Consider the following 19,693-nt stretch of genomic DNA (forward strand, 5'->3'; position numbering starts at 1 on the left):
GAGCGCACCAAATCTTGGATCGAGCACACACGAACGTACAGTGCACGGCAAGACTCCTTTTCCAGCTTGGGCTTGGTTTTCAGTCTCCCAATTGGACTGGGAGACTGACTTCCGACTTTCTAAGGATTTCTAGGGTTTTAGGGTTTTCCAATTCCCTATAAATAGGGCTCTAAATATTGTAAACAGACACACCGCTTCTAGAGGAAAAGAAATTCAGAAAAAAAAGTCTGTGGAGCTTAGGAGATCATGAGCACCTAAACCCAATTGTGGGGTATTGATGTAGTCCTTTCCAAGCACAATGGTTTGATTGTATTTAATTTCTAGTCTTTCAATTTATGCATGTTGATTGTATAACTCTGAGGATTGCTACAATTGATTTCTGTTCTTCATATTAAATGCAGTTGTTCTTTAAATTCCAATTCAATATTAGTAAAATTCTTATCTTGCCTTAGAAATTATTTTACTATTGTTGAACTCAAATCATTCTTATTTTCTGTGATTATAAGAATGATGGTTATACAATGGTTCTTAATTGGCATACAATCAATAGGGTTAGATAGGCCATGCCTAGGGAAGACGGATCATACTACACCCTAGTTTAGTGTAATTTAGGTAGACGGTCTGTGCCAACCAAAGATGGGTTATGCTATTCCGTTGATTGTATGAAATTACTTTTATATGTTTTATTATTGAAATTATAACATGCATAGAATGAAGTTCTAGAATTAAATATGGTTAACCATTGATGTGCGGAATGTGGTGAAGTCAATACCCTACTCTCTCTCTCTCATACATTTACTTATTTTATTTCCGTTTATTTTATGCACTTCAAATTCACACAAACGAATCATTCTCTTTCAATTAAGTTGATTTTAACATTTTAAATTCTGATAATTAAACCCCTGCAGTCCTTGAGGTTCGACACCCTCAATATAGCCCTATCCTACGGGATTCGTTCTATTGCGAGTGGTAATTTTTATAATTAATATTTTTGGTCACAAAAATATCACATCAATTTTTGGCGCCGTTGCCGGGGACTACTCAACGGTTTTATTGTCAAATTTTAGAGATTAATTTTAGCTTAATAATTTATTTTTATGTTTTAAGTTACTAATTTTAATTCTGTTTTGTGTTTGATTTTTTTTTTTTTTTAATTTTAATTTTTTCTTCCTAGAAATTGCAAACAGGTCCGTATGCAGCCTTCTCTGTGACTGCGATCGAGCGCAGGTCGTGTGCGATCGAGCGCATAGACGCACTCCAACAGGATCCAAGCTAGCAGCGCTTGAGCCCCCTACTCCTGCGCTCGCACCCATTTGCGGCAGTACGCTCGAGCGCACTTGCGGCATCCTGCATCCAGAACCCTAAGTGCACACTAAGGCCGTTTGTGAGCTTTGTTTGTTTTATGTTTTTTAGCTTATTTCTTTTCTGTTCTTTTTAAATTTCTGTTTAGTTTATGAGAGGTCATCGTTCTTTGTCTTTTCCATTAATTTCTTGCTACCTTGAAATTGAACGCACCCTTCGACAAATTAGTTCCCAAAAGAACTCTAATTTGCTAGAAGAGCGTTCCACTGAGACCATGGGGGACGGTAACCACGTAGCATTGCAAGATCACTATCTTCCTACCACTTACACTACTCCCACATGTCTCCGGTTGCCGGAAATTATGACAACCCATTACGAAATGAAGCCTAGCACTATACGAAGTTTACCTTCCTTCTTAGGGCTTAGCACTGAAAATCCTTATGAATTCCTCAGTGATTTCGAAGCAATCTGTGAGACCACTAAAATGAATGGATTCACTGAGGATGCCCTAAGGATGCGTCTTTTTCCTTTCTCCCTCAAGGAAAAAGCCAAACATTGGTTCCAGTCCTTAACACCCAATTCTATCACTTCTTGGTCTCAATTGCAACAAGAATTTCTTAAGAAGTACTTTCTCATAGGCATGACCAATGATACTAGGAGAGCCATTACTACCTTCTCCCAGTATGAGGGAGAGGATTTCCATGAGACTTGGGATAGGTTGCAGAGCTTGCTTAGATCATGTCAACACCACGCTGTCCCGAAATGGCAGCTAGTGCAGTGTTTTTATGATGGCCTGACCGAGTCCAATAGAAAAATGGTAGATGCATCATGTGGGGGGACATTCATGTTGAAAAGCGAAGATGAAGCATGGTTTATGTTTGAAAACGTGAGTAACAATTCCCTTCAGCAGGTTTCCGCCAAACGAAGGGCACCAGCACCTAAAGCACCCAAGACGGAGAGTTTGTATGAAGCCGGCCATTCCCTAAACATGGCCAACCAAGTAGTTGAGGCTATCACCAAGAAGTTAGATCAAGTTCTGTTGACTGCTAGTTTTGCTCCTAATGCTGCTCACACACACACTGAAGCATGCTCATTCTGTTCCCGTCCTATGCATCATGTAAATAACTGCCTTGTTACTAGAAATTATACTGACATTTCTAATGAGCAGGTTAATTCAGCTTTCTCCAGACCGGGTAATGATCCGTACTCCAATACCTACAACACTGGGTGGCGAAATCATCCAAATTTCTCATGGAAGAATTCCAGCAACTCAGCCCTAGGGCCACATAATCACTCTCAATCCAACAGGCAGCCCTACCAACCTCAGTCCACTTACCGGCCTCCACAGCAGCACTATCAGGCTCCCTCAGAGTCCAATTTTGAGGATTGGATTGTAAAAGCAGTGACTGAGCTGATCAGCGAGATCAAGTAGTCAATCAAATCTCAAGAGGAAATAGTCAACTCACATTCCCAATCTATGACCAAGCTAGAAGCTCAAGTCGGACAACTTGCCAACACCATCAACAGAAGAGACGAAGGAAAGCTTCCAAGTCAGCCAGTGGTAAACCCTAAGGGGCACTACATGGTCGATGAGGGCACTTCATACCATCAGCAAGTTCAAGCTCTCACCACCTTGAGAAGCGGCAAAATAGTTGACAATCATGTGGAGGAGAAGAAGGATGAACACACGGAGGTTGCACAGAATCTACAGAATGATAAAAGCAAGCAAGTAAGCAATGAGGCTTCGTCATCAACAGCATCCACTCTAGAGACCCCATATGAGCCACCAGCCCCCTTCCCAGAACGTCTCAAGGCACCTTCCCACTTTGGGAAACAAGGAGAGAAAATACAAGGAATGATGGAGATGTTCAAACAGGTAAAAATCAATCTTCCCCTTCTTGATGCCATTGCACAAGTGCCTGCCTATGCCAAGTTCCTTAAAGACTTGTGTACTCAAAAGCGGAAGACCAGAAACCACATCCCCAAGAAAGTTCTTCTGACTGAGCAAGTAAGTTCCCTGAATAAGCACAACACTCCTCCAAAGTTCAAGGACCCCGGGGCTCCTACAATTTTATGCATCATCAGAAAAAGGGAGATTGATAAGGCACTCTTAGATCTGGGAGTTGGTGTGAATTTACTACCATATTCAGTGTATCAGCAGCTGGGCCTAGGGGAGCTGAAGCCCACTACAGTGATTCTGCAACTAGCTGATCGGTCGATTAAGAAGCCAAGAGGGATTGTAGAAGATGTGATCATCCAGGTGGATAAATTTTTCTTCCCAGTTGGCTTTATCGTGCTGGATACCGAGCCTGTGCCCAATCCTGAGAAGCTGGTTCCTGTCATCCTTGGGCGTCCGTTCTTAGCCACAGCAAATGCATGTATCAACTGTCGAACTGGAGTCATGGAGATGTCATTTGGCAATATGAAGGTTCGGTTGAATATCTTTACTGCATTTCAGCATGCTCCTGATCAGAATGAGTGTTTCTTTTTGGACAGCATTGAAGAATATATAGAAGACTCACTACCCAGTCTCCTGACAAAGGATCCAGTGGAAGCGTGCCTGAATTATTTTGACTTTGAAGAATTCAACACGACCAGTACATTCAAGAGGTCCATGAATTGCTAGAAACAGCCGCTAGTGCAAATTTCCATCCATGGAGAGTAGTAAAGGAGCCCCTAGCTGTGGCATCAAGCACTCCTCCTGTTGCATCTCTACTGTCTCCACCAAAGCTTGAGTTGAAGCCCCTGCCAGCAAAGCTCAAATATGCATTTCTGGGGTCTAAGAACACCCTGCTGGTGATCATTGCTTCCGACTTACAAAAAGACCAAGAAGACAGTCTGCTCGCAGTGTTAAAGGAGTATAAAGAGGCTATTGGTTGGACAGTGGCAGATTTGAAAGGCATTGACCCGTCTATCTGTATGCACCGGATCCATTTGGAAGAAGATGCTCGACCCTCCCGGGAAGCACATCGCCGGTTGAATCCCAACATGAAGGAGGTAGTAATGAAAGAGGTAGTCAAGTTACTTGATGCAGGCATCATCTACCCCATCTCAGATAGCAAATAGGTGAGCCCCACTCAAGTGGTTCCAAAGAAATCAGGCATCACCGTTGTTGAGAATTCTGCTGGCGAATTGGTTCCACAGCACACAACCACGGGATGGCGTGTCTGCATTGACTACCGGAAGCTCAATTCTCATACCCAGAAGGATCACTTCCTGCTCCCATTCATTGATCAAATTTTGGAGCGTCTTGCTAGCCAAAGTTACTATTGCTTCCTTGACGGCTACTTTGGGTATAATCAAGTTGCAATTGATCCCTAAGACCAAGAGAAGACAACATTCACATGTCCATTCGGCACCTTTGCGTACTGACGCATGCCCTTCGGCTTATGCAATGCACCTGCCATATTCCAGAGATGTATGATGTCTATCTTCTTCGACATGGTGGAAAATTTTTTGGAGGTATTTATGGATGACTTTTCTATTTTTGGATCTTCTTTTGATAAATGTCTCCATAATCTGTCACTTGTGCTTCAACGTTGCAAAGAAACTAACCTAATTTTGAGCTGGGAGAAGAGCCACTTCATGGTACAGGAAGGTGTAGTTTTGGGTCATATAGTGTCCAAAAGAGGTATTGAGGTGGACTGGGCCAAAGTTGAGCTCATTGAAAATTTACCACCACCCACTTCAGTGAAGCAGGTCCATTCTTTCCTAGGGCACGCCGGCTTCTATCGTCGTTTCATCAAAGATTTCAACAAAATCTCAAGGCCTTTATGTAACTTGCTTTCTAAGGACACCCCTTTTCACTTTGATGAAGCATGTCACTAGGCATTCCAGCAGCTCCAGTCTCTATTATCTTCTGCTCCCATCATGCAGCCGCCTAACTGGCCATTGCCCTTTGAGATTATGTGTGATGCATCTGACTATGCTGTGGGTGCAGTTTTGGGACAACGGGTAGGAAAGCTTCCTCATGTCATTTATTATGCTAGCAAGACTCTAATGGATGCTCAAGTCAACTACACCACCACCGAGAAAGAATTGCTAGCTGTGGTCTTTGCTCTGGATAAATTCCGCCCATATCTTCTGGGATCAAAGGTTATAATCTTTTCTGATCATGCTGTTCTGTGACATCTGCTGGCCAAGAAGGAAACAAAGCCTTGGTTGATCCGTTGGATACTACTTCTGAAAGAATTTCATATTGAGATTCGGGACAAGAAGGGCACTGAAAATGTTGTTGCTGACCATTTGTCACGGATTTCATTTGAGACACCCCAGCCGGTTCCCGTTCATGAATCCTTCCCAGATAAGCAACTCTTGGAACTTACTTCGAGAAATCCGCTGTGGTATGCCGATATTGTCAATTATCTAGCAACAGGTCGGATTCCTTCTCATTGGTCTAAGCAAGATAAGGACCGCTTCTTCAAGGAAGTTCGATTCTATTATTGGGAAGATCCATAGTTGTTCAAGTATTGTGCTGATCAGATCATCCGACGTTGTGTCCCTGAGAGTGAATTTTACAGCATTCTTACCTTTTGTCATTCCCTAGCTTGTGGAGGACACTTCAGTGCCAAGAAGACAACTGTCAAAGTTCTACAATATGGATTCACATGGCCCACCTTGTTCAAAGATGCCTATGACTTCTGCCCAACTTGCGCGAGATGTCAACGCCTAGGAGCTATGTCTCGGAGGGACATGATGCCATTGAACCCCATCCTTAGTGTCGAGATTTTTGATGTCTGGGGTATCGACTTCATGGGACCATTCCCACCATCTTGCGGGTATGAGTACATTTTGGTAGGAGTGGATTATGTTTCGAAGTGGGTAGAAGCCATTGCCACAAAGACCAATGATCACAAGGTTGTGGTGAAGTTCCTCCAAGCCAACATTTTCAACAGATATGGTACTCCTCGGGCTATCATCAGTGATGGAGGTAGACACTTTTGCAATCGGTTTTTCAAGGCCTTGCTTCTCAAGTACTCTGTCACACATAAGGTAGCCACTCCCTACCATCCTTAAACAAGTGGCCAAGTGGAAGTTTCTAACCGGGAAATTAAGCATATTTTGGAGAAGACGGTTAGGCCAGACCAAAAGGATTGGTCCTTGCGCCTCAATGATGCCTTATGGGCCTACCGCACAGCTTACAAAAATCCCATTGGAATGTCTCCCTATAGGGTGATATATGGCAAGGCGTGTCACCTCCCTGTGGAATTAGAACACAAGGCTATGCGGGCCATCAAGCAGTTCAATTTCGACATACAAGCTGCCAGTCCCCACCGGAAACTTCAGTTGACAGAGTTGGAGGAGCTGCGGCGAGATGCCTATGATAGTGCTTGCCTTTATAAGGAGCGAACTAAGGCTTTTCATGACAAACATATCTTGCCCAAGACGTTTGTTCGGGACTAGAAAGTATGGCTCTTCAATTCCAGACTCCGGCTTTTCCCTGGCAAGCTTCACTCCCGATGGGACGGCCCCTTCATAGTCACCGCGATGTCGCCCCATGGCGCTGTCGAGTTGCGGGACCCAAAGGATGGCACTCTGTTCAAGGTCAACGGTCAAAGATTGAAGCCCTGCATCCAGCATTTCGAGCCAGGTACAGAAGTGGAATCAGTCGATTTGACAGATCCCGTCTATTTTTTGGATTAGGGCACTGACACCCTAGGCTCGAGCGCACCCACCATGCGCTCGATCCAAGAACACAGGCCTGCGCTCGAGCCCACCCTGCGTGGGATCGAGCACAGATGCTCTGCACTCAGCACACACTTGCACAAGTACGCTCGAGCGCACCTTCTGCACTCAGCACACACTTGCACAAGTACGCTCGAGCGCACCTTCAGTGCCGCTCGAGCGTACCCCCGCCACTCCACTCCATCCTCTGCGCAAGTGCGATCGAGCGCACGCTAGTACCGCTCGGGCGCACTCGTTCAGAGGCCTCACGTGACCTTTTTAGGTCACAACCCCCTTTTTCTTCCCCATTTTTCCCAACTCTCCCGCAGCCCCGTTCCTCTCCCCCACCACTGCGCGCACTCCCCTACCACCGCAGAAACACCCAACGCCGCCCCACATTCCCTCTTTCCCCCTTCCCACCCACTCTTCTCTCCCCCATCCCACCTTTCCCAAAATCCCCACCGTGCCCCGTTTTCCTTCATTTTTTTTTGTGGAAATCGCACTCCGTGGGTACACAGAGTGCTTTGTGTTGGGATTTTTCTGTTTTGCAGGGGGTTAGGCAGCTGAGTGGGGTGGTTCTTCACTACTTCTATTTTGAGGTGCACACCAGGTGCTCGATAAAAGGCCTCAACCAAACAATATCATGCTTCAGGCTTCCGCTTCCACATCCTGGTCTTCCCCCGCTTGGGAAACCACCCCTGAGGCCCCATCCCAGCCGTTACCACGCCGTGGGAAGCAACGGAAGCTCATCTTGGACACCTCCTTTGCCGTCGACACAGTCTTCCAAAGCCTCCAAGCAACCAAATGGGCAGTCAAGGAATGCAGACGACGCGGCCTCAAGGCACTGTTCCAGCCAGTCAGCCTCGTTGCTTACGAAGGGCTGGTCTGGGAGTTTTATGCCCATCTCACCTTTGACTGCACTCAGCCGGGCATCCTATCCTCATCAGTGGCAGGCATGGAAGTGGAGCTGACCGCCGAAGACATTGCTGCTGCTTTGCAGTGTTCTCATGCGTGCCCGTCTGACATTTTGGCTCGAGATGGCTCACCTCGGTACTCAGACCTACAGGCCGACCTCACACTGCAGTACATTGTGGATGATATTTGCCACAGACGTTACACCGACGACCTCCGTAACTGCACAAGCAAGGTCTTGCTGCCGTCCCACCTATGGTTCGTGGACTTCATCTTGCAGCGGAATGTGTGTCTCTTTGGACACAAGACTCAGAGACGCGGCCCCTTCCTTGCTGCTCTTTACGCCTTTCAGCGAGGCTTTTGGTTTTTCGTCCCCCAGCTCATTTGGGATTAGATGCACAAGTTTTGGGACAGGGTGATTGTGAGGCGCACTGAGGGCTCGTCTTCATGGGGACTTCCATTCCCTTTTCTCCTCACTCAGATCCTACAGACCCACGGCATTGAGGGTACACCTGCTAATGGGCCGATCTCTGCACACCCCCAGTTTGGCCTGATCCAGTGGAACCAGAGTTATTCCCACATACCGAGACGCCATCGGGAGCCTGTAGCGGCTGAGGTCGTTCGAGAAGCTGATGGGCTTGCACACAATGAGCCAGAAGCAGCTGAGTCGGTCAACAGAGAGGAAGCGGCACCGACCGTTACAATGACCATGTCACAATATGAGTCCCTCCACAAAGAACTGCAAGATCTCCGATCTGAGCTTGCGACCCAGCGAGCGGATGATAGGCGCCAGGCAGATGAACGATTTGAAGCCCAGTAAGAACTGCTACTCGCCATTCTAGCACGGCTGCCACCTGCTCCGGGGGCATCTTCTTTTGTGGCACAGTGACAAGTTAGGTGTTGTTAACCCTTGCACTGCTTTACTGTTATTTTCCACACACTGAGGACATTGTGCATTTTAAGTTGGGGGGTATGGGCATATACATGATAGTACTGAGCATGCAATTGATTTTCTTGTTGTGGTTTGAAATTCATTGATGGGCTTAATATGACGAACACATGTTCACTTGATTAAGGAATTAAAACTGGGTTACTCTCATTGGCAGCATGAAATATTACTTGTTTCAATTTGATTTTCACAAGCACACTAGCATATAGTCTGTGGGGTATAAAATCTGGAATCAAGAATGTTTGGTTTTAATATTCGGAATGTAGTTGGGCAACTTATTGGGAAAACGACTTTGGCATAAATTTCAAAAAAAAAAAAAAAAAAAAGATCATTTTAAACTTTCCACCAAGTAACCGGACCTCTTGCCTCATTAAGCAATGAATGTTCACGTCAAAAGGTGAGAAGTTTGGTTGTTTGATAAAAAAAAAAAAAAAAAAAAGCTTAGCTTTGTAGCCTTTTTTGCCCGAGTTAGTAAGTCCTTAGGGGTGTCTTTACACCTAATGCCCTAAAACCAACTGGTTTGGGAGTTATTGGCTTAACGCTTGATACATGGGTCAATTAGAAAGCTTAAGGGAGCTAAGTGATAATAAAAAATAAAAAAATAATAAATAAATAAATAAAAAAAAAGAGAAGAGAGAAATTTTTGACTTGGTTGCTTATCCAATAGGAAGTCCAATGAATTTTAAGTATTAATCCATGCATGATTGAGATTCATTTTGAAATCCCTTGACTATTTGTTGAGTTCACATACACTAGTTGAATCTTGTGATATCTCATAACTACCATGATTGAAGCTAAGTAGTGATTGCCTGCAATTGTGAAGATAGTGTTTGTTTTATTAAGCTTGTTTATGACTGAGAACCATGATGGTCATGATATTGCATTTTTTGAGAACTACATGGGTATAAAATGTTTGTGGGTATCATTCCTGGAAAACCCTCACGAGACTTCACTCGTCCTCTAGGGAACTCTTAGGGGTTTAAAAGGCTTGTTGCATATGCTAAATGCAACCGTACATCCCACGAAAGCTGGATTTATCTTTTTATTTTTCAGTTCATTTTCTGTTTTATATTGCTAAGGGACTAGCAATATGTAAGTTGGGGGGGTGTGATAAGCACCGAATGTTGCACATTCAAGTCCCTTAATTTACATATGTTAATTCCTTAGCATTGTTATTTGTTTGATTTTGTTTTGTTTTTGAGTTTCAGGTTTCATTTGACAAACCTTTGGAAATTGGGCTTAAAAAGACAAAAAGCTGAGCATTCTGGACCTAGGATCGAGCGCAGCAGTCCTGGGATCGAGCGCACATGCGCTCGAGTGTCTGCGACCAAGGATCGAGCGCATACCTGCGCTCGCGCGCACACCAGCTAGGCTCGAGCGCACGGTGCTTGAGTGCACCAAATCTTGGATCGAGCACACACGGGCGTACAGTGCACGGCAAGACTCCTTTTCTAGCTTGGGCTTGGTTTTCAATCTCCCAATTGGACTGGGAGACTGACTTCCGACTTTCTAAGGATTTCTAGGGTTTTAGGGTTTTCCAATTCCCTATAAATAGGGCTCTAAACATTGTAAACAGACACACCGCTTCTAGAGCAAAAGAAATTCAGAAAAAAAGTCTGTGGAGCTTAGGTGATCATGAGCACCTAAACCCAATTGTGGGGTATTGATGTAGCCCTTTCCAAGCACAATGGTTTGATTGTATTTTATTTCTAGTCTTTCAATTTATGCATGTTGATTGTATAACTCTGAGGATTGCTACAATTGATTTCTGTTCTTCATATTAAATGCAGTTGTTCTTTAAATTTCAATTCAATATTAGTAAAATTCTTATCTTGCCTTAGAAATTATTTTACTATTATTGGACTCAAATCATTCTTATTTTCTGTGATTATAAGAATGATGGTTATACAATGGTTCTTAATTGGCATGCAATCAATAGGGTTAGATAGGCCATGCCTAGGGAAGACGGATCGTACTACACCCTAGTTTAGTGTAATTTAGGTAGACGGTCCGTGCCAACCGAAGATGGGTTATGCTATTCCGTTGATTGTATGAAATTACTTTTATATGTTTTAATATTGAACTTATAACATGCATAGAATGAAGTTCTAGAATTAAATATGGTTAACCATTGATGTGCGGATTGTGGTGAAGTCAATACCCTACTCTCTCTTTTATACATTTACTTCTTTTATTTCCATTTATTTTATGCACTTCAAATTCACACAAACGAATCATTCTCTTTTAATTAAGTTGATTTTAATCTTTTAAATTCTGATAATTAAACCCCTGCAGTCCTTGCGGTTCGACACCTTCAATATAGCCCTATCCTACGGGATTCGTTCTATTGCGAGTTGTAATTTTTATAATTAATAATTTTGGTCACAAAAATACCACGTCAAAGATAAAATCAATTTAGACATAAATTGAATTGAAAAATCAATCAATTCCTCGACAATGGCGCCAAAAACTTGTTGTGCAAATTTTAATTACTCGCAAGTGCACGAATCATTTGCAATAAAGGGTTTTGCAAGTGTGAGGTCGATCCCATAGAGAGCTGTATTTTTTAAAACAATTTTAATCTAAACTAATTAAATCCTAACCTAGTCCCGAAAATTGATTTGATTTTTGAAATTGAAAACAACACAAAATAATATTAATCAAAAGATAAATACTAAGGTTTCCGAATTTACACTCACCAAATCAAAGCACACATTATTGTTTGTTCATACACCCGAATTTCAATAAAATCCTATGCATGTTCCTTTTTTTTTTTTTTTTTTTTTTAAATAACCTATTGAAAAATTCCATGAATCCACCCATTATACAAATCACAACGCATATCCAACTTAAATCAAAATCATCCAATGTATTTGTTTGATTAACAAAAAGCAATGGATATCCAATTTAAGTTGAAAGATGCAATGTATCCGTCAGATGAAACACATTGAATATCCAACTTTGGTACAAATATTAATCTAAACAATCAATTACAAGAACATAATCAAATAATTGGATTGAAATGAACATACATTACACTAAACGTCGGAATTGTATGAACAAAACATAAAAATATGCAAACAAATCAATGGTGAGGCTTCATCTTCAATCTAAGTTGAAGGTTTAGCCTCTCATGACAAATGGAATCATAAAGAAACTAATTAACTTCATTAAAATCAAAGACCTTACAAAAGAATTGGTGTTCAGAGCTACAAAAACCTAGAAAACATGAAAATGACAAAGAATGGCGCCCCTTGGAGCGCCTCCATACGTTTCCCTAGAAAAATATGGTATTTATAACCCTAATTTAAGGTTTTAGTGCTTCCAGGTTGGACAAGTGCGCTCAATAGCACACTAGAGGTGCATTCAATTGCACTCGAGGATGCTTGACTTCTCCTATGGCGCAACACTCGTGCACTGATGGATTGCTTGTGGGTGTGTATACGCTTGAGCGTAAGACTTCTGCGATCGAGTGCATATGCGCTCGAGCTTAGGAGTATACGCTCGATCCTACTTCCTGAGATGGCTGTTTTTCCAACCTTCTTCCAAAATTTGCATTTTTCACCTTAAAGCTGCAATTTTCCCTTAGCAACCTGCAAAACACTAAAATACCAAAACTAACACGAAACGTTAGATTAAGACACAACTAAAGGATTAACAGATGTAAATTAAGGGGCTCAAATATGTAATAGTTGACACTCACCAAGATGATGCCCACAACCTGAATCAACAACCCAATCATTTTTATAATTGACTGATGACAAGGCATCAATCTTAGTGGTTCCTGCCATAAAGCACTTTCCCCACTCCTCTTCATGTTTAGGTTCCCTTCCTTCTTGGCTACATATCCTACTTTGAGTTTCACATGGAAATCTTTCTTTATGTGTCCAAGTTTACCACATCGAAAACACTTTGTTGAAATATGGTGCAAAGCACCAGACGCACACATGCATGGCGTGGGCTGTAGGGCGCTTGTGGCACATTGATGGCGCACTTGGCACAAAGCATCGAAGCGATCTAATCATGACCATTCATCTGTGGATGGTTAAGATCGTTCGATCTAGTGGTTTGATCTAAACCATAGGATGCTTCTTAAGTAGATCCAGTGGTTGAATCTACTAGATTGTTGATCTAACAATTGAGATTAAATAATTATCTATAATTATTTAATCTATCGGTCATAATCAAGTACTAGTTTGATTAGCGGTTTACAACAATTTAATAGCAGTTGAATAATAGTTTACATTACGAAGATTCAAATTTTTGAAATTTGAAATTATCTGATCAGTTTTAGAGATAATTAACTACTCTCTGATATTCAATTCTCTTTATATCCTTATCTGAATTTTAAAATTTGAATATATATTTTTTCTTGTCTCTGATTGGGATAGAAAATCTAAGGGTATTTTTGGGTTTTAATTTCATTTGTGCAGAACGTAGTTAAAACAACAGAAGTTTCTAGGCTCCATTGTATCCTATAGAAAAATTTGTTGTAACCCAATTGCATTCCAATCTTGGTGGTGGCTTAAGGAAAGTGACTTTGTAACACACCTTAGGAGCATTTTCATTTTATGTAATTTCCTTTATCTGTATAACAATTTTAAGAAAATAATTCTGCTTCAATGGCACCACAATCCTTGAAATAACTTGCTACTGATTTCACCAAACTCGACCGCTTTGATGGAACTTCCTTCAAGAGGTGGTAGAAGAAGATGCATTTCCTCCTTGCTGAAATTAGGGTGGCTTACGTGCTAAAAACTCCGAAGCCTATAGCATATGAGAGCGGGACGATTGCTAAGACTGGGGCAAGGATGAGGTGGGAGCAAGATGACTACATTTGCATGGGTCATATTTGCAATGCTATGGTGGATTCTCTGTTCGACATCTACCAAAGCAAATTGACGGCCAAAGATCTCTGTGATCCACTTGAGGCTAAGTATCTTTTAGAAGATGCAACAAGTAAGAAATTCTTGGTCTCTAAATTTATGAATTATAAAATGGTTGATGGTAGGCCTATTGTTGAACAGTTTAACGAAATTCTGCATATTTCGAGTCAATTTAGTCAGCATTACATGATGATGGATGAGGAAATTGTTGTCTCATCCATTATTGACAAACTTCTAACCTCCTAAAAAGATCAGAAGATAATTTTAACACACAAAAAGGAGAAGATAATTGTTGATCTGTTAGGCCAGCACTTTCAAATTGAGGAAGAATTGAAGATAAAAAAGAATGAAGAACAAGGAATTCTGTCCTCAAAAGTGCATATGGTGGAGGCAGGTTCTTCTTCAAAGAAACCCTTTTAGAAGAAAAAGCCCTTTTAGAAGAAGAGGACGGACTTCCAGAACTAGAACCAGAACTAGAACCATGATAAGAAAGCGAAATTCGCTTGCTATCATTGCGGTAAACCAGGCCATTTCAAAAAGGATTGCTGTTTTCTGAAGAAGAAACAGCAAGCTTCTAACTCGAAAGAGTTTGTGGCCATGATATCCAAGATCTTCATGCTCGAAGAAGATGGTTCGTGGTGGATTGACTCATGTGCTTCAAAGCATGCCTGCATGGAGAGGAGTCTATTCAAGACCTTTGAAGTAGTGGAGGATGGTTGTGTTCTCTTCATTGGAAATTCCACCATTGCTGTTGCGAAAGGCAAAGGAACATTGAATCTGAAATTCACTTTTGGAAAAGTTCTTACTCTTACTGATGTGTATTATGTTCCTGACATTAGGAAGAAACTCTTGTCTGGGGGTCTCCTTAATAAATTTGGATTTAAGTGTGTCATTGAGACGGATCAGTTTGTGCTGACCAAAGGAGGTGTTTTTGTTGGGAAGGGGTATTTATTTTAGGGCATGTTCAAACTCAATTTAGTTAATAAAGTTGTGAATTCTGCTTATATGATTGACTCAATTTCTTTGTGGCATAATAGATTAGGAAATGTTAATACGAAAAAATTGCATGATATGTCTGTTTTAAATTTGATTCCTCATTCTGTGAATGATATGGCCAAAAACTTGTTGTGCAAATTTATTTAACTCGCAAGTATACGAATCAATTGTAGTTAATGGATTGCAAGTGCGAGGTCGAACCCACAGAAAATTGTATTTTTGAAAAAGCAATTTATATCTAAACTAATTTTACCCTAACCTAGTTCCAAAAGGGTTTTGATTTTGGTTTTGAAAATTAAAAGACTAAGCATAAACTAAATAAACAATAAATCAATAGATAAAGGCACTAAGGATGCGGAATCTACACTCACCAAATCATAACAACATATTTTATATTCATCAATATTAATCCGAAGTTCTCACAATTTAAATCTTATGTATATTTTACTATGCTTCAAAAAATTAATCAAAACCATCTCATGTTTCATTGACCAAATCACAAAAGGAATCCAATATCAATCAAATCATCAGATATATCCGTAAATCACAAAAGATATACAATCTTAATTGAAACACCAAATGTATCCGTAGAACAAATCACAAGGGATGTCCAATTTTTATGAGTATTAAAAACCAAGTAATCCATTATGTGAAATTATCCGAAATCATCAAGTGTATCCTTGAATCACAACAAGATATCCAAGAATCATGTCACATATTAAAAAAAAGTAAAACAATTGAAACAATAAACCAATAAAATCGGAATAATAAAAACTTACAATAAAGCGATGTTGTTCTTCATTGGTGAGGCTTCATCCCCAACCTCAGTTGAGAATTTAGCTCCACATGACTATGAAACTAAAACCTAAACCTAAAGAAAAACTAAACTAAAAGAAAAGCTGTGGATTACATTATGTCTCCAAAATTGTATCCTAAAACTAGTCTCTGGAATTATATATCTTTTCTTGAATGCAAAGAGGTCTATTTATAGGCTTAGGGAAGTCCCAGAAGCCCTATTAAACCTAAATAATTCAGAGGTCCGTCTCCTAGTCAAAATAGAAGTCTGAAATCGGAATAGGATTCGTCCAGATTTGTGTCCTTTTATTGCAAGGCGATTTTGGCATAGTAGCTGTCCGAATTGGGAAACTCCTATCAACAATGAACTGTAGTATTTTGAGTTAACTTTCTAATGTCGCTTGAATTACTTCAATCCGATATTTGAGCAGAAAGTTATGGTCAAAATACTGAGATGTTGGCAGAATCTAAATTTGAATTCAATCCAAAGTTTTATCCAATCTGAACTTTAATCCAATCTGATCTTTAATCCGATTTAACATTTTCTTGGATTTGGTTAAACTTAACCACATCATCTACATCTTCTCAAAGTATGCTTTCTTAGAAACTTTGCATTTTTCCCTTTAAAGCTGTAGTTTTTCTTCAACGACCTACAAAATACTAAAAACACAAGACTAACACAAAACATTAAATAACGACATAACTAAATGATTAACTAATGTAAATAAAGGGGTCCAAATATGGAATATTTGGCACTTATCAATGGTTGATAAATGTAGAATTTGTTTGAAAACGAAGATTACCAGAAAATCTTTTCCAAAAGTTGATAGATCTTCTACATCATTGCAACTTGTGCATAGTGATGTTTGTGATACACATAGCACTCCTACAAGAGGAGGTAAAAAATATTTTTTAACCTTCATTGATGATTTTTTGAAATTTTGCTAGGTTTATCTTCTATTTTCAAAAGATGAAGTTGTGGAAAATTTTTAAGTTTACAAAACAAAAGTGGAAAATCAATGTGATGTCAAAATTAAATGTCTTAGATCCAATAGTGGAGGAGAATTTCATTTTCCTTCCTATTGTGAATTTTTAGGCATTATTCATGAAACATCCATTGCTTATAATCCATAACAAAATGAAGTTGCTGAGAAAAAAAAAAACAGAACTTTAGATGAAATGGTAAATGCCTTGCTTTGTAATTCTGGACTTAATAAAAGTTTTTGGGTGAAGCGTTACTTACAACGTGTCATATATTAAATAGAGTACTGATGAGTGCCAAATATTGTATATTTGGACCCTTTAATTTGCATTTACTAAGCCTTTACCTTTATTATTTTCTAATTTTTTTGTTAGTTTTGGTGTCTTAGCGTTTTGTAGGTTGTTAAGAGAAAACTGCGGTTTGAAGGTGAAAATTGCAAAGAAATGGGCACAAGTGAGATTCTGGAGATCGAGCGCACAATAGAACACCCGAGCGCATATGCGCTTGAGCGTAGAAAGACCATGCTCGAGCACACTCCAGCATTCACCCGAGCAAGCAGCCCCGAGTACACTTGAGCGCACCTAGTGTGCAATCGAGTGCACTCAGGCAAACCTAGCAGCACCGAAGCACTAGTTTTTTTAATATATATAGCATTCTTTTCTTTTGTAAAATATGTGGGGAGGCGCCGTTGAGAGCAGATTTTCGACTTTGTATCGTTCTTGAGCTTTTTGGATGTATCTCTTTGTAAGTTCTTCATTTTAGATGTTTACATTTGATTTTATTATGTTGTTTTTAGTCATGAGAGGCTATAAAACCTTCAACTAAGGTTGAAGATGAAGCCTCGTTATTGATAAACAGTTACAGTCTCGTCGTTTTGTTTATACAAATCCAATTTTAATCAATTCAATGTTTGATTTCAATTCAGTTATAAGATTGAATGTTTTTAATTGGTTGAATGATTATTAGTTGATGAAATATTGGATATTCAACGTGTTTCATCCGACGGATACATTGAATATCCACTGTGATTCATTTATCAAACAGATACATTGGATGATTTGATTTCAATTGGATATTCTTTGTGATTTGTCAATTGTTTGGATTCATCGAATGTTTTAATATGCATTTTGGGCTTTATGGTTTGTTGATTATATGAACAAAACACGGGAATGTAAAGTTTTAATTTGATGAGGTGGATTCGGAAAACCTTAGCCTTTTAATTCATTTGATTTAGTTTATTTTATTTTGCACGACAAAAAAGTACACAATTTCGAAACTAGGTTAAAATAGGATTACTTTAAAAAGAAATTGATTTGCATGATGCAATTCCTTGTGGATCGGCCTCGCACTTGCACACGCTATATTGCATATGACTCGTGTGCTTGCGAAGACATTTTAAAACTCACAAGAAGTTTTTGGCGCCTTTGCTGGGGAATTTGTTAATTTGTGAAAATTGATTTTTATTTGAATTAATTTTATTTTTCTACTAGCTTAAGTAGATTTTTTGGTTCATTTTCTTGTTGCAATTTTTGTTTATTTTTATTTTTAATTGTGTTTGCTTTATTGTCTAACATAAAAAATTAAAAAAAGAAAAGAAAAGAAAAGAAAGAAGTGTTTGTGGTTGTTTTTAATTCTTTTGTAGTTTCTGGAAATTCTAGTCCCTGCCAATACACTCGAGTGCACTTGAGCACATAGGAAGCCAGTGAGCCGCATCTGCATTCGATCCATCCCGCACCTTCGCTCAGGCACACTGCATAGTCACGCTCGAGGGCACTCCACTGACTCTCTAGCATGCCAGCACATTTGACAGCAGCATACCTAAACTAGCACACACCTACGCTCAATCACTTTTCACTTGCGGTCGAGCGTATCTCTACAGGCAACAACAGTAGACTAGAAGCAGGTAAGGAATTTTTTTTTTTATCCATTTTTGTTAGTATTTTCTGTTTTCTATTTTCTTTTGTTTTTTGCTTTATTCTTTGTTTTGTTCTTTTTATCTTTTGTGAATCTTGTTTTGTTAGCTAGTTTGTTTTAGAATCTTTTTTTTTGGTGTATGCTTGGTCGGAGACCCTTGAACTTTGAGTTGATACTCTTAGATCCCGACATAGAAAGAACTCTTAGGAGAAATCGGAGAGCACTTGTTGAGTTAGAGCTAACTGTTGAGATGGAAGACAATATACCCGAAAATGTGGAGAATGTGTGAGTTGAGAATGATGAGCAAGCGAGAGCTTGGAATGTGGACTTTACTAGATCGCTTAGGGATCTGTTTGCATCAGTTGCGACAAACTCCCCTTCGTGCATAGTATTGCCACCTACCAATGCCACCCATTTTGATCTGAAGCCTTATGTCATCCAACTCCTACCCTCTTTTCATGGGTTAGAACTTGAAAATCCTTACAGTCATGTAAAGAAATTCAAGGACATCTGTGCCACTTTCAAGTTTCAGAACTTTTTTGAAGAGTCTGTCCACCTTAGACTCTTCCCTTTCTCTCTGCATGATAAAGCCAGGGCATGGTTGGACTCCAACACACCCGGATCCATTATAGCTTGGAAAATCTTGTTGAGCAGTTTTTACAACAAGTTTTTCCCGATGTCGAAAGTAAATGAGAGCCGAAAGGAGATTAGTTCTTTCACTCAAGAGGAAGATGAGAAGTTTTCTGAGAGTTGGGAGTGGTTTTAGGAATTATTGATAAGATGTCTTCCACATGGATATGAGAAGTGGAGACTCGTTAAGTTCTTCTACCAAGGATTAACTTAATCCAACCATAGTATGATCGAGTCTATGAATGGAGGGGCATTCTTAAGTTTGACGGGGGATGAAGTATACAAGGCATTGGACAAGTTGTCCGACAACTCGCAACAGTGGGATTATTCAAGTTGTCAGGACAAGTCCATTCGTGCTCCCAAGAAAGGAGGCATCTATGAGATTAAAGAGGACACTGATTTGAGGATAAAGATAGATGCTCTCACCAAAACGGTCGATGCTCTTGCTGTGGGCCAGTCCATCAATGCTGCCAACACATTCAATGTTGATAGCTGTTTCATTAGTGGTAGTTCTATGCACTTAGCATAGAATTGTCCATCTATGCCAGCCTTTGCTGAGTACCCGATGGAACAAGTGAACGCTTTCAATGATTATTGGAGGCAGTCAAGTGGACCATGCTCAGAGACCTACAATCCATGGTGGCGGAACCACCCTAATTTCTC

General features: G+C 40.2%; 1 pseudogene; it reads left to right on the top strand.

Moving 5' to 3' along the window:
- Nucleotides 1-2,290: 2,290 nt before the first annotated feature.
- LOC148584920 (uncharacterized) lies at nucleotides 2,291-6,705 on the top strand (annotated as a pseudogene).
- Nucleotides 6,706-19,693: the final 12,988 nt, after the last annotated feature.

This window comes from Corylus avellana, chromosome 6 (genome assembly GCF_965113065.1).
Source record: "Corylus avellana chromosome 6, dhCorAvel1.hap1.2, whole genome shotgun sequence".
Taxonomy (NCBI): Eukaryota; Viridiplantae; Streptophyta; class Magnoliopsida; order Fagales; family Betulaceae; genus Corylus; species Corylus avellana.